Raw genomic sequence first — 12,890 nt, 5'->3', positions numbered from 1 at the left:
TAATGGTCCCGACCGACGCGATGCCCCCGATATTTTACCTTTCCCGACAAGATTTCAATGTTAAAATATTTTTTAACATTGAAGTCTATGGAAATATCGGGGGCATCGCGTCGGTCGCGTCGGGACCAATGTTAATGGTCCCGACCGACGCGATGCCCCCGATATTTTATCCTAGCCGGCAAAATGGACCTGATTTCAAAAGAAATCGGGTCCATCGTGGGTAATCGTGTCCCTTAAGTAAGGGACACGATTACTCACGATTGTGGCCGTGCTAGGAAACAAGTACCGCACTTTTTACATGTCTAGGTACACAAATGGCTCAGGTATATTGTAAACAACAGTTTTCACAAAAGTTTTACGTATCGTGTGTGAAGACACTTAGGTTTCATATTGAATATTTGGGACTAAAATAAAGGCAACATTTTTTCAAATAAATATTTCTGGTCTATTCTTTAATCAGAAAATGTTGTGTTTAATGGTGGCCCTTTTGGGTAATGGTGGCCCTGTTTTATGACCTCCCCCTTGGTAAAGCCCTTTAAAAAGGCCTTTTCTTATGTAATCTGTAGGAAAAAACAGGCTTTACCTGGGTTAAGTGTAAACGGGGCTGATCCAGCAATTTACCGGGTAGCACTGTAGTGGAAATGTGTCTTAAACCCAGGTCCAACCCGGTATCAATCCGGGTACAAATTACCGGGTCCGACCCAGGTTGCTAGTGGAAAAGGGGTATAAGTGTTGGACAGGCTGTCTATGGACTGCCCCTTCAGTATGTCCATTCCAATTATTTTGTCTAGTAACTCAGAGACCAACACTTGGAACCCTGGGCATTGCCCAGTCCACATTCTGCAGTAACTTTGGGCCGTCCACGGCTTGGTATAACCTTCTACTGCTACCCAGCTGGTTGTGTCATGATGTGACTGTAACAATGATGTTTCTACATTATCATTCACCAAAGTTGTGGATGATCTGTGCTTTTCTCTTCATCTTGTCCTGTGTCTCTAGTGACACAGATCTCATACTTTATTACTTCCATGGGAGAGTGGGCTGTCAGTGACCTTCCACCTGTGAGAGAATAAAGTTTGTCTTCTTCCAGGGGGTGGTGAATGCTTGTGTATTCCCACCTATGGATGACTCCCCTTCTCCCCATCCTGTGTCCCAGAGGGCTATCTTTGCTTTCTCATAGGGTGAGGGGCATGGAGCAGGCGGGGCATACTGCATGGCTGATTCACCCACTTCCTAATCAGTGTCATTCCTATATATGTGCTCAGACAAATCTGTCTGTGATAATACAATCATCTCCTTTTTTGCTAAATCCACACTCAATTAATAAAAATGCATTTGTTTCCCAGGTGTTTTATAATGGACAGGGTCTCTGCCCGGTATTTGTGTAACCTGTCCCTGATATGTTCCATCACCACCCTCCTCCTGTTCGCCTAAAACTGCCAGTTCCACATATTTGCACACATGTAACAATCTATTTGATTCTGCTTGCGTGAACAGTGGTATCTTGTATACAGGTACCCCAGGTGGTACATTTTCCACTAAATAACTGGTCATTCATGATGCTATTTGTGTCATATCAGTAGCCCTCTGTACCAATTCCCACTGTTTATCAATATTTTGTTCACAAGACTTTAAACAATCACACTCAACCACCTCTAAAGTCTGCATCTTAAGGTGCGTACACACAGGGGCGATTTTGTGCAAAATCGCAGGAAATATGGTCGCTGAGCGACCATATTGCCCGCAATGGGAGTGTGCACCGGTGATATATCGCCGGGTGCGCACTCCCGTTTTTGCCCCTGTGGTGATCGCTGGTCGCAGGAACATGCTCCTGCGACCAGCTGATTACCACTGCCGGGCTCCCCCCTGCAGTTTCTTTTTCATCAGCGACCATCTCTGGTCGCTGATGTAAAGTAGAAACTGAGCAATATATTGCTGAGCCATATATGGCTCAGCAATATATGGCTGAGCAATATATCTCCCCCATGTGTACACAGCATAACTCTCAGGTATGTCATTAATGGCGTGAAAAGAATGGTAATAACTACATTCCTCTGACTTGTAATTGTCACAGCAACTCTCTGCCTGTGAGATTTCAAATCCAACTTCAAACACTTCCTCCTTTCTACTGCATGCAAATAAACCATGACACATCTCCACGGTCTCCTCAATGTACTGAGACCCATTGTTTAATGTATTCTTATAATGCAATCCTGCTTGCTGTATAATTTAAACATGCGCTTCAACAGGTTGAAATTCAGTTTCTCTTAGTCAGGGCATAAAGTGGTCATGCAGAGGTGTGGGAACTCATTTCTCGATGCCACCTAATTACCTCCCTTCCCTCCCCCCATTAGGCAGAGACAGGGCCAGTGGTAGGGTTTTTGGCACCCCCTTGTAAACTAGAAAGCGTTTCTGTGAGAATTACTGTGCAGGGCCAATGTGGAGGTAAAAATGTTCCACCTCACCATTAGAGGTGGTGGAACTCAATTCCACCCAGTTCCCCCTCACTTTAACCCCTGCTCTTAGTGTATTTACACTACCAATTTGCCTCTATGAAGTCTCAGGACTAAACTTATTTCCCACACACAAAAAAGCAGTTTCTATTGTGTGTGTATCAACTTCTTTCTCTTTCAGTGGATGTAGCCACATCCCACTGTCTGTGTTTCCTAAATCACCTTGCTCATTACTAATACCTCTATTGGATATGTCAAAAATCACATTTCTCTGCTTCAGGGCCAGATTCTCTAAGCTTCAAAAGTGATAAAATAGAAAGTGATAAACAGCCAGCCAATCAGCTCCTACCTGCCATGTCACAGACTGTGTTTGAAAAATGTCAGGCAAGAGCTGATTGGCTGGCTGTTTATCACTCTCTATTTTATCACTTTTGAAGCTTAGAGAATCTGGCCCTCAATGTTAACTGTTCACAATCCTCTGTGTCAGCATTTTGCTGGCATGTAGTTACATGATCGATATGATGCATCTACACAAGTCTGATCATATGCAATAAATTGACGTCTTCATACAGTCACATACAAATTCAACATAATTTTCAAATACCTCATAAGTTTGTATATCACAGTCACAGCTGCAGCTCAGTAAGGGGGAACCAGCCCCACCCTCCTGTCTGCAGCATGTTACAATTCCACAAGATTTATCAGAATCTGACTTTTTAATTGCTTTACAAACAGAAAGCCCCTTCTTCAAAACTTCCTAAAGGGAGACTTTCTGACAGAACTACTTTGTGTTCATTATTCCCAACAGTACACATTTCATAAACTATGCTTATATCAAAAAGCATTTCCTCTGATGATACATTATTTTGTTTCTCACTCTGTTCATTTGTAAAATTCTGCATTTCACTGACAATTTTACCAGAATCACAACTAACATCAATTTTTTGCATATCATCAATTGGATTTTCAACTTGTAAAGGCTGAATGTCTTTACAACACCCATCCATCAATGGTTGCCACCCGCTAGGTCTCACAAACCATGATGTATGTTTGGAGCTTTATTCAGAAGCTCCCCTGAACCAATTTTTAAACAAACTCATGTTACATACAATCTTAATTTAACCCCTTGTATCCTGCCGACTACGCCAAATGTTGTTGGTTGAAAATAATAACTCAAGCGACCAGGTTCTGGGATACAATGTGTTAAATATGGAGACTGACACAGGACATTTCAAAACAAAGATAAACATTTATTCATCTAAGTTACAATAATAAAAAAAAACAAAAAACATCTCAGTTAATTGTTATGGAGTTTTGTGTCCCCATGGAATATAAACTTAACTTTTTGAGGGAGGTGCAGGGCAGTCCTGAGGGGCACTCTCCCAGGGAATGGGGTTTTATGAGGCAGTTTGGTTTTTGTCACCAGAAGGTGACCCTTTGTGTTAGTGGACATAATTGCTTTCATTACGTGCGTCATAATGTGAATTTTGTCTCATATTGTGGGGCATAATGTGAATTTTGGCTCAAACTGTGTGGCATAATGTGAAGTGTGTAAGGGGCGTACTGCAGGGAATATTTTGCACAGGGGGAGGTGCCGTTAGATTAACGGTAAGTAAGAGTACAGATAGCAGGGCTCATCAAATGCCAGGTCGCCTTGGCGACCAGATTATGCTTCCTGGCGACCACATTTTTTGGGCAGGGAGGAAGCAGAATCTGGTCATGGGCAGGTCAGCGGCAGGGTTTCCAGACCCCCTCTCCCCCTCCTGCTGAAAGTGAGCAGCAGCACGAGCAGCGTTGCCCGAAAACCCCTCGACCACCCCTCCTAACATACCAATGCGGGCAGTGCCCCCCCCCCTCCTAACATACCAGTGCAGTACTGTACCTCTGTCTGTGGCCTGGCACAGTAATAGGGCAATGGAAGGAGGGCACTGTGGGGATTGGCCTGCTGGATGGTGGCACAGTGCTAAATGTATAACATGGCTTATCTGTGTAACGTATAACTTCCCTTAGATGGTATCATGTTCTTCCACCTAACCACCTTATCCCTCTCGCCTCCCATCACCCCTCCCCCTAGCACCCACCCGTCTCCCCCTACTGTCACCTCACCCTCTTTTTGACACCCATCACCTCATTACCCTCCCCTCACCACCTGCTACTCTCTAATGTCGCCGCGTCTCCTCAACCACTCTCATCAGTGCAGGAACTGTAAAGGCGGTGGCCAACCCCCCTCCTTGCTTTTATTTGTGGGTGAGTTAAGGTGCCCATACACATACATGGTACATTTTGTACCGTGGAAGGCGATGTGTGCTCCTGTGCATCCCATGGTACAAAAAGTATGTGTAGCACATAGTTTGTGAACTAGATTGCATCGCATCTAGATCATAACACATGCTGCTGTAGCACATCACATGCATTTTAAACTAGGATGCAATCTGACTAAAACGCACGGTGTGTATCGGCACCTTTAGCGTGTCTGGCTCCTACGCTTTCATCCTGGCTCCTAGATTTAAAAAGAAATTTTCAAGCCCTGCAAATAGTAAATCCTGGGCTACAAAGGTCCGGCCACCCCTGGTCTAGATTGTTTTGGTGCTGAAACTTATAGTTACATTTTAGCATAAGATTCAGCACCAAAATAAAACATTGTTATTAATTACATTACAGATATTTGATTTTGTGGACCTCAATCAAAATAATTAGAAATATCCTGACTCCATTAAAAATTACTTGCCTACCCCTGCTCTAACCCCTGCCAGGCTGCCACTGTGCCAGTTTCTGGTAGTAGGGTGACAAAATATTTAGCATATAGTGAGGCAGTAATCCAACCTACTGTTATACTGGCTCCGCCCATTCTTGATTTGACGCCACTTCCTGACATTTTCCAGGGCCACTTTTAGTCCCACATCCGCCCCTGGCAGGAACATATATTTCTTACTGTCAGTTTGCCTAAACACTGGCTACACTTACCGCTCACTATATCTTCCACACCAGGTCAAGGGTAAAAGACAGCTGGCACTTAGAATGGAACTATATTTCTAACTGGTACCCATATGTCTGTAAAAACACTAATCATAATAAAAAGTACAAATACAAAGCAATTAAGTTATACAGTTACAAAATGGAGTTATTCATGAATAAAATGGCGTCCAAACATAGTTAAAAACATCACCGTATACAACAGGGTACGAGAAGAGACGGGCAAATTCCCTAAATGTGGAGTAGCTGTAGCAGACTTCGCACATTGCATGTGTAATTGTTACAAGATTAAACGATTCTGGTGGAAAGGCATCAATTTTCTTTTTACTATATTTCATGTCAGACTTCCCATGGAACCGCTAGCACTTGGGTTTATCTATTCACATGTGGCCGATGGACAAAATTGATAACCATTCTCTTCCATTGCTTATTGTGATACTCGCAATGGCAAGGAAGTGTATCCTAATCCATTCACTCACTCAAATACTCAACTTCGAAAGGAAATACGCCAAATTGGACCTACTGTATTACATGGAGCTCGACTTTTTTGCAAAAATGGTCTCTATTTATGGACACCTATCGGCTTCTTCAGTCCGCCATGGCGTTGTGCTTGCTATTTGATACAGCCAGCAACAGAGAGATAAGGTAATTTTAGGGGTCTGCTCTGCTAGGTCCTGCATTGTATTTATTATTGATACACATCCAGCAACAGTGAGTTGATGTCACTTTCTATTATGAGCAATGGTATGATAAGTTTTTGGCAACAGAACCATTCAAGTGAAGACACCCACTGGGAAACTTTGTCTATATATGCCTAAGTAGAATATGTTGCAACTTTAGCTACTGACACAATCAACTGATATCTAGTGTTGGATTGACAAATAGTAACAACTTGAGCACTGCATGAATAGTCACTGTGATCACTGTACTAAGGGTTGCACCTGATTATCAGCTGTGTGCCGATAACAGGGTGATCGATCCCACTGTTTAACACTGAGATACCAATGTGCAAAAGTTGTGCTTACGCCAGAGCAGGCATTGTAGGGAGGTCATGGAGGCCACACACACTACTGAGCCTCATTTTGACTTGTTTTAAGGACATTACATCAAAGTTGGATCAGCCTGTGATGTGTTTTTCGACTTTAATTTTGAGTGTGACTCCAAATCCAGACCTCCATGAGTTAATACATTTTATTTCCATTGATAATTTTTGTGTGATTTTGTTGACAGCACATTCAACTATGTACATATTTCATTCATTCATTCAGATCTAGGATGTATGTTAGTGTTCCCTTTATTTTTTTAGCAGTGTATATAAGCATTAATATTTACATATATGAACCTGTTTCTAGTTTATAACATTCCTGAGCTCAGTGGAGTTCTAGTGAACTCATACGTTAAACCCTTATACGGCCTACACACATGCCGATATTAAGGCATTTTCTAAGCGAGTTTAGAAAATGCCCTCACATCGGTGTATGTGTGGGGGCTATATCGACAGCAATGCGCATCCCTGCGCGTCTTTGTCGCTGGCCGAGATTGATGAACAGTGTCCATCAATAGTGGCATCGGCAGGGTTCTCCCACCAGAGAACACTGGCGCTGTCTGCTCGCTCAGCACACAGAGTTGACAGCTGGCTCTGTGTGTGGGCTGTCAGCTCTGTGTGCTGAGCAGAACGGCCCGACGTAGCACAGCTAGGTCACCCTACACACATCGGCATGTGTGTAGGGCCCATTAAGGCTATTTATCTGAGCTATTTGTTATGAATTTTAAAGGAGAGTGAGAAATACTACTGGAGGGTATACACTTGCATAACCTTTGTCTACACTGGAATATCTTGGGGCCATATCTTCCTCGTGACTGACATAGATAAGAAACCTCAGTGTCAGCAATAAAGCTGGGTGCACATCTATACAATCGTCGGGCCGCTCTTCTGTTCTGGGTCGGACGGCCGTTCAATTGTATAGGTGTGTACGCTGTCCCGACTCCCTCTGTACGATCGATAAACGGCCAAGAACGGTCTTGGCCATCCATACTCGGTTCTTTGTTGTTTTATTTTCATCCGACAGGACGGGCCCATATTGGAACAAAAGTGCAGTGTGTGTACACGTTCGATCGATATGCTGGCCATTCTTGCGACTATACTGCCAAAGCTGAAACGTCCATGTGGGCGTACCATAGCTGCATGATCTTTCCTACAGCACAAGACGCGTTCACCTCTCCCCATGTTTATGTGACAGATGTGTCATCTAGATTGAAATCGAATAAAATCACTGCAACTATACATTAGCCGCCAATGTGTTTATATCTATCTATCGATCGATTGATAGAGAGATAGATATGAGTTACATAGATATAGATATGATATAGATGTTAGATAGATAGATAGATAGATATCTTTTTCTTGCGACTGTTTGGATGGAGTACATCGGACGTCGCAAGTAAAATTGTACAGGTGTGTACGCGCGTATCGGCTGTTGTTTGTGGACGGTCCGACTGGTCTACGGTCGGTCGAACGGTCGCAAGAAACCAGGGATTGTATAGATGTGTATCCAGCTTAAGCCGGATAAGATGACATTTGATGTTTGTTGACTACCTGTTAAGTATTATGTATTCTTATGTATCCACCTGACCTTGACCTTGGCCTTCATACCATTAAAAGTTTACTAGCTTAATGTGAAATAATAAAAATGACCATCTGATAATCGGGAATCCTGATTGGTATAACAGAATGGCTGTACAGCAGTGTGTGACACACCACATACACATCCTTCCTTAGGACAGGGTTGTAGAAAACACCTGGAAAAGGTTTTCCCAAGTAGGCTTATAATATTTACTACTACTTCGGTGGAGGCACTCATGATATTGAATATGCACACCCCTTTAATAGGAAGGCGGTATATTTAAGACCAGGTAATTGGTCACTTAAAGTCCCTTTATGGGTAAAAAATAGGGAGGAGTTACATTATGGAGGTATTGCTGAGATCAAGAAGGATATACTTAGGAATATACAGTAACATTGGGCCTTATTCTAGTTCACTCTTTCTGTCAAAATCCTTCTTAGATGGACAAAACCATGTGCACAGCAGGTGGGGCACATGTTACTTGTGCAGAGAGAATTCGATTTGGGTGGGGTTTTACTTCAAAGTGAGATCTATATTGCAATGTAAAAATAAAGTAGCCAGTATTTACCCTGCACAGAAACAAAATAACACCCAAATCTAATTCTCTCTGCACATTTTACATCTGCCCCCCTGCAGTGCACATCAGTGGCGTAACTAGAAATTTTGCTCCCCCCAGCCAAAGAAAATCTGGCGCCCCCCTCCCATTTTTTGGAACCTATAGCATTCCAAAAATGGTGTGTGGCAAGGCTTTTTAGATAATATGCCACACACTGTAACGTCTATTACATATTATACCACACACCATGACCCTTACACATTATTCCCCTTACCATAAAGCCCATTACACATTATGCCACATATTTTAATGTCCATAACACATTATGCCACACAAAGTTATGCCACAACGTAATGCCCATTGCACATTATACCACACACCTTAAAGTCAATTACACATTATGCCACACACCGTAATGCCCATTACAGAATATACCACACACCGTAATGTCCATTCCACATTATGCACATATGGTGAAACCCGATATATATTGAATGAGGTCAGCTTCGAGGCAATCAGGTTGCTGGTGTCCAGTATATAGACACTGGCATCCCAACTGCCATTAGAACACTGAAACTGGCACATTTAAACACATCAGGATGCCAACACCGGAATGTCAACAGCCAACAATTAGCCGTAAGTATGCTGTAACGGGTTAGGGAGAGGCCAAGGTGGATTAGGGATAGGCAGTACTGGGGGTAGGGAGGGGTATGATTAAATATCAACTGGAGCAGGGGCAAGAAGGAGGATAGGGGCAGGCAGTGCAGAGGCTAGGGAAGGGGTATAGCAGCTACTAGGTTTAGAAGTGTACATACATTGCACTTTAAGCTGCCATATTGAAAGTTATTTCCAGTGCTGCTGCAGGCACCATTGACACCACCTTTATACCCCAGCAGCAGGAACCGGGGAAGCCTCTGGGAAGGGTTCCATCCTGGCACACAAACATATGAGGGTGCCCTAAATGAGTGCCAGTTACCCCAGCTCCTGACCCAAAACCAAGCAAAACACATCTTACCAGATGCTAGAAGTGCAGCCAGGAGAGGACACTGAAGCGTGGGGATGGCAGTGGGTCACAACCGTTATCTTGAAGGTCATGACGGGTGCTCTGTGATGGCCGCTCCTCCTGGGCTTTGCGCGTGTGATAGCTTGGTTGGTCTCTAGGACAGGAAGGGTGGAGTCTGCACTGCAGCAGCAAGTTCTGCTGCCCAGGAGACACGCTGCTGCTGTGGGAGATGAGAAAGGATGATCATAGGTCAGGGTGCTCTGGTGCTGCTGCCAGCAACTCAGGGCAAACAATTGGGGCACAGGAGCATAACTAGAACCTTGTGGGTCCCATTGCAAAATATATAAAGGGTCCCCTCCCCCATTGTCTCTTTCCCTCAACCCCTTCTCCCTCATTCTGATACTCTCTCTCTCTATCTATCTGACACTTTCTTTTTATTTCCGTCACTGTCTCTCTATTTCTCTCTCCCTCACACCCCCACTCTCTCCACAGCGTTTCTCTGTCTCGCTCCACTCTTTCCTTCATACTCACCGATCGGGATTCTAGCTGTCAGTATTACGGCGTTGGCATCCTGACTCATTTGAAGTTCAGCGGCCGGTCTTCTAAAGGCATTAGGGATGCTAGCGTCGCTATACTGAACGCAGGCATCCAGGGACCAGGGGCACACTGACACACACAGTATATTGAAAAAGGACCAGGGGCACAGTGACAAACTAATTATATATATATATATATATATATATATATATATAAGTGGAGGGTACCAGAGCCAGCACGGAGTGTAAAGGCCCATACCCATTGGGCGACTGAGCTGAATGCTGCTCAGTTTACTTGTCTGAGCTGCTTGCAGCTCAAAAGCCACCCAGTGTGTACAAGGCAGCAATGAGCGGTGATGCGCTCCCGCATCATCACTGGCCCAGGCGCTCATCTGCTGGTATTACCATACACATTATACACATATTTTATTGTCGAGAGGTCCTGCATTACCCAGAAATGTTTCTAATAGATACCAGACACACAGGACATAAATGCACACATACCATATATACAGACACACATCACATACACACACATATACCATACAGACACACATCATATACACACACATACCATACATATATACAAACAGGACATACATGCACACATTCAGTAATCACACGCATGCCATACATACACACAGGACATGCCATACAGACACGCGCACATACCATACACCATACCCTCCAACTGTACCGAATTTGCCGGTACAGTACCGTTTTTTAACAGTCTGTACCGGCAAATTACAACTGTACCGAATGTACCGAATATTTCCAGATTGCAGCGGTGAGACACTCTGCCATAATTTCCCTCCTGGTTCCCCGGGCTCAGCTCCGCTTTTGCAGCTCTGTGCGCCGGCTCTCTCCTCTCCCCCGTTCCCAAGGGTGCATTGCGGCCGGTCCCGTGCGCCATGACATCACGTGCCGGGACCTCGCACCCTGGGAAAGCAGGAAAGCCGGCAGTCTCTGCCCTCATTCTCCACATGCCCCTTGTGGGCGCGATAGGCTGAGTGGGGTGAATCAACTGCTGAGTGAGGGGTGCGGTGGCCAGGCGCTCAACAGACACACTGTGGGGGATCATCTCGCACGGCCGCCGGCGATGCCATTGGGGGTCGGAGCCTGCTGCCACTCAGCTGCCAACACACACTGTAAGTTAAAGTGCAGCAAGTGTGGCTCTGGCTGTAACTAGTAAATACTTTTTGACGAGTGACCTGGCAGAGCACCATGCCCCACGGCCCAGCACCTGCTGCAGCTCATGTCACATGGTGGCTTGGTGGGCTGCTGGAATATTAAATAAGTATATTTAATATACTTATTTATTAAATATACTTATTTAATATGCCAGCAGCCCACCAAGCCACCATGTGACATGAGCTCAGCTGCACCAGGTGCTGGGCCGTGGGGCATGGTGCTCAGCCAGGCTGCACGAACTTTACCATTGAAAGTATATGAAAGGAGGTTTTGCCACGCCCCCTTTCCCAGTGACCACGCCCCTTTCCTATTGTGTACCGAATTCTTCCCCTCAGATGTTGGAGGGTATGCATACACACACAGGACATACACGCGCACATACCATATATACAGACACACATCACATACATGCACATATACCATACAGACACACATCATATACATACACATACCATACATATATACAAACAGGACATACATGCACACATACAGTAATCACACGCATGCCATACATACACATAGGACATGCCATACAGACACGCACACACACCATACAGACACACAGGACATACACGCGCACATACCATACACACAAAGGACATACACGCACACACACATGGCATACAACCACAGATAGTACCATACAACATGCACACATACAGCATATTTATAAACATACACAAGCTATAGACACACATAGCATACACAAAGGACATATATATACACACACACACACACACAGAGCATACACAAAAAGTATACATACATACAGCATACTTACAAACAACAATACTAAAGCAAATAACCCCCACAAGCAATGGAGGGCAACCAGTTTCCATATACTCAGTCCTCCCCCTTCCCACTGCAGCTACCAAGACATAGTGCTCACTGGGCCACCAGCATACATTAATGGTGCCCACACTTTTCTCCCCTTGTCCCTGCAGCTGGCACCCACAACAAGGGACACAAACCTGTAATCAGCATGTCACCCATTCATAGCTCCGTCTTTTTAGGCAGCCCCATGTCCTGGAGACAGAGAGAGGAGCTTCTTCCTGACAGCCGAGGAGCTCAGCTCAGTGTGCGCTGCAGCGCCATCTACAGGCGGCTCAATAGTATATACCCAGCTTCCTCCCAGCAGAGCACTGAGCAGAGCTTGCACGGCTTTAAGAGTGGCGTGACCCTGATGCGCCCCAGTGGCACCGGCTCCCCCCAGCGACGGCTGGGGCTGCTTAACCATAGCTACGCCACTGATGCACATGGTTTTGTCCATATCAGAAGGATTTTGTCAGAAAGAGTGAACTAAAATAAGGCCCATGGTGCAGTGCGATACATATCTCCATAGAGTCATAATAGGAGAATGGAGTTGGAGATATTTGTGCAGGAGTAAATGTTATCAATAGTTATTTACATAGTTGATGAGGTTTAAAAAAGACATTAGTCGTATTTATCCGGTATAAATGTTTTACTGTACATTTTAGAGAGGCTCTGCTGAAATATCTTCCATCTTTATTGATCATGGATGTTTAATCTAGAACTCCCAGGACCAGATGTACT

At 44.5% G+C, this 12,890-nt stretch overlaps 1 long non-coding RNA gene across 1 annotated transcript in view; it reads right to left on the bottom strand.

Moving 5' to 3' along the window:
• LOC146075672 (uncharacterized) overlaps positions 1-12,389 on the bottom strand; it is a 47,708-nt gene extending 35,319 nt beyond the window's left edge. The window contains exons 1-2 of the long non-coding RNA XR_014473610.1: positions 12,308-12,389; positions 9,622-9,829 (exon numbers count right to left, since the gene is read on the bottom strand). This is a non-coding gene — a long non-coding RNA (uncharacterized LOC146075672). The remainder of the gene's footprint in view (positions 1-9,621; positions 9,830-12,307) is intronic.
• Positions 12,390-12,890: the final 501 nt, after the last annotated feature.

The sequence above is a fragment of the Crinia signifera genome, chromosome 4 (assembly GCF_055691185.1).
Source record: "Crinia signifera chromosome 4, ASM5569118v1, whole genome shotgun sequence".
Taxonomy (NCBI): Eukaryota; Metazoa; Chordata; class Amphibia; order Anura; family Myobatrachidae; genus Crinia; species Crinia signifera.
This window is presented reverse-complemented; position numbering and strand designations above follow the sequence as displayed.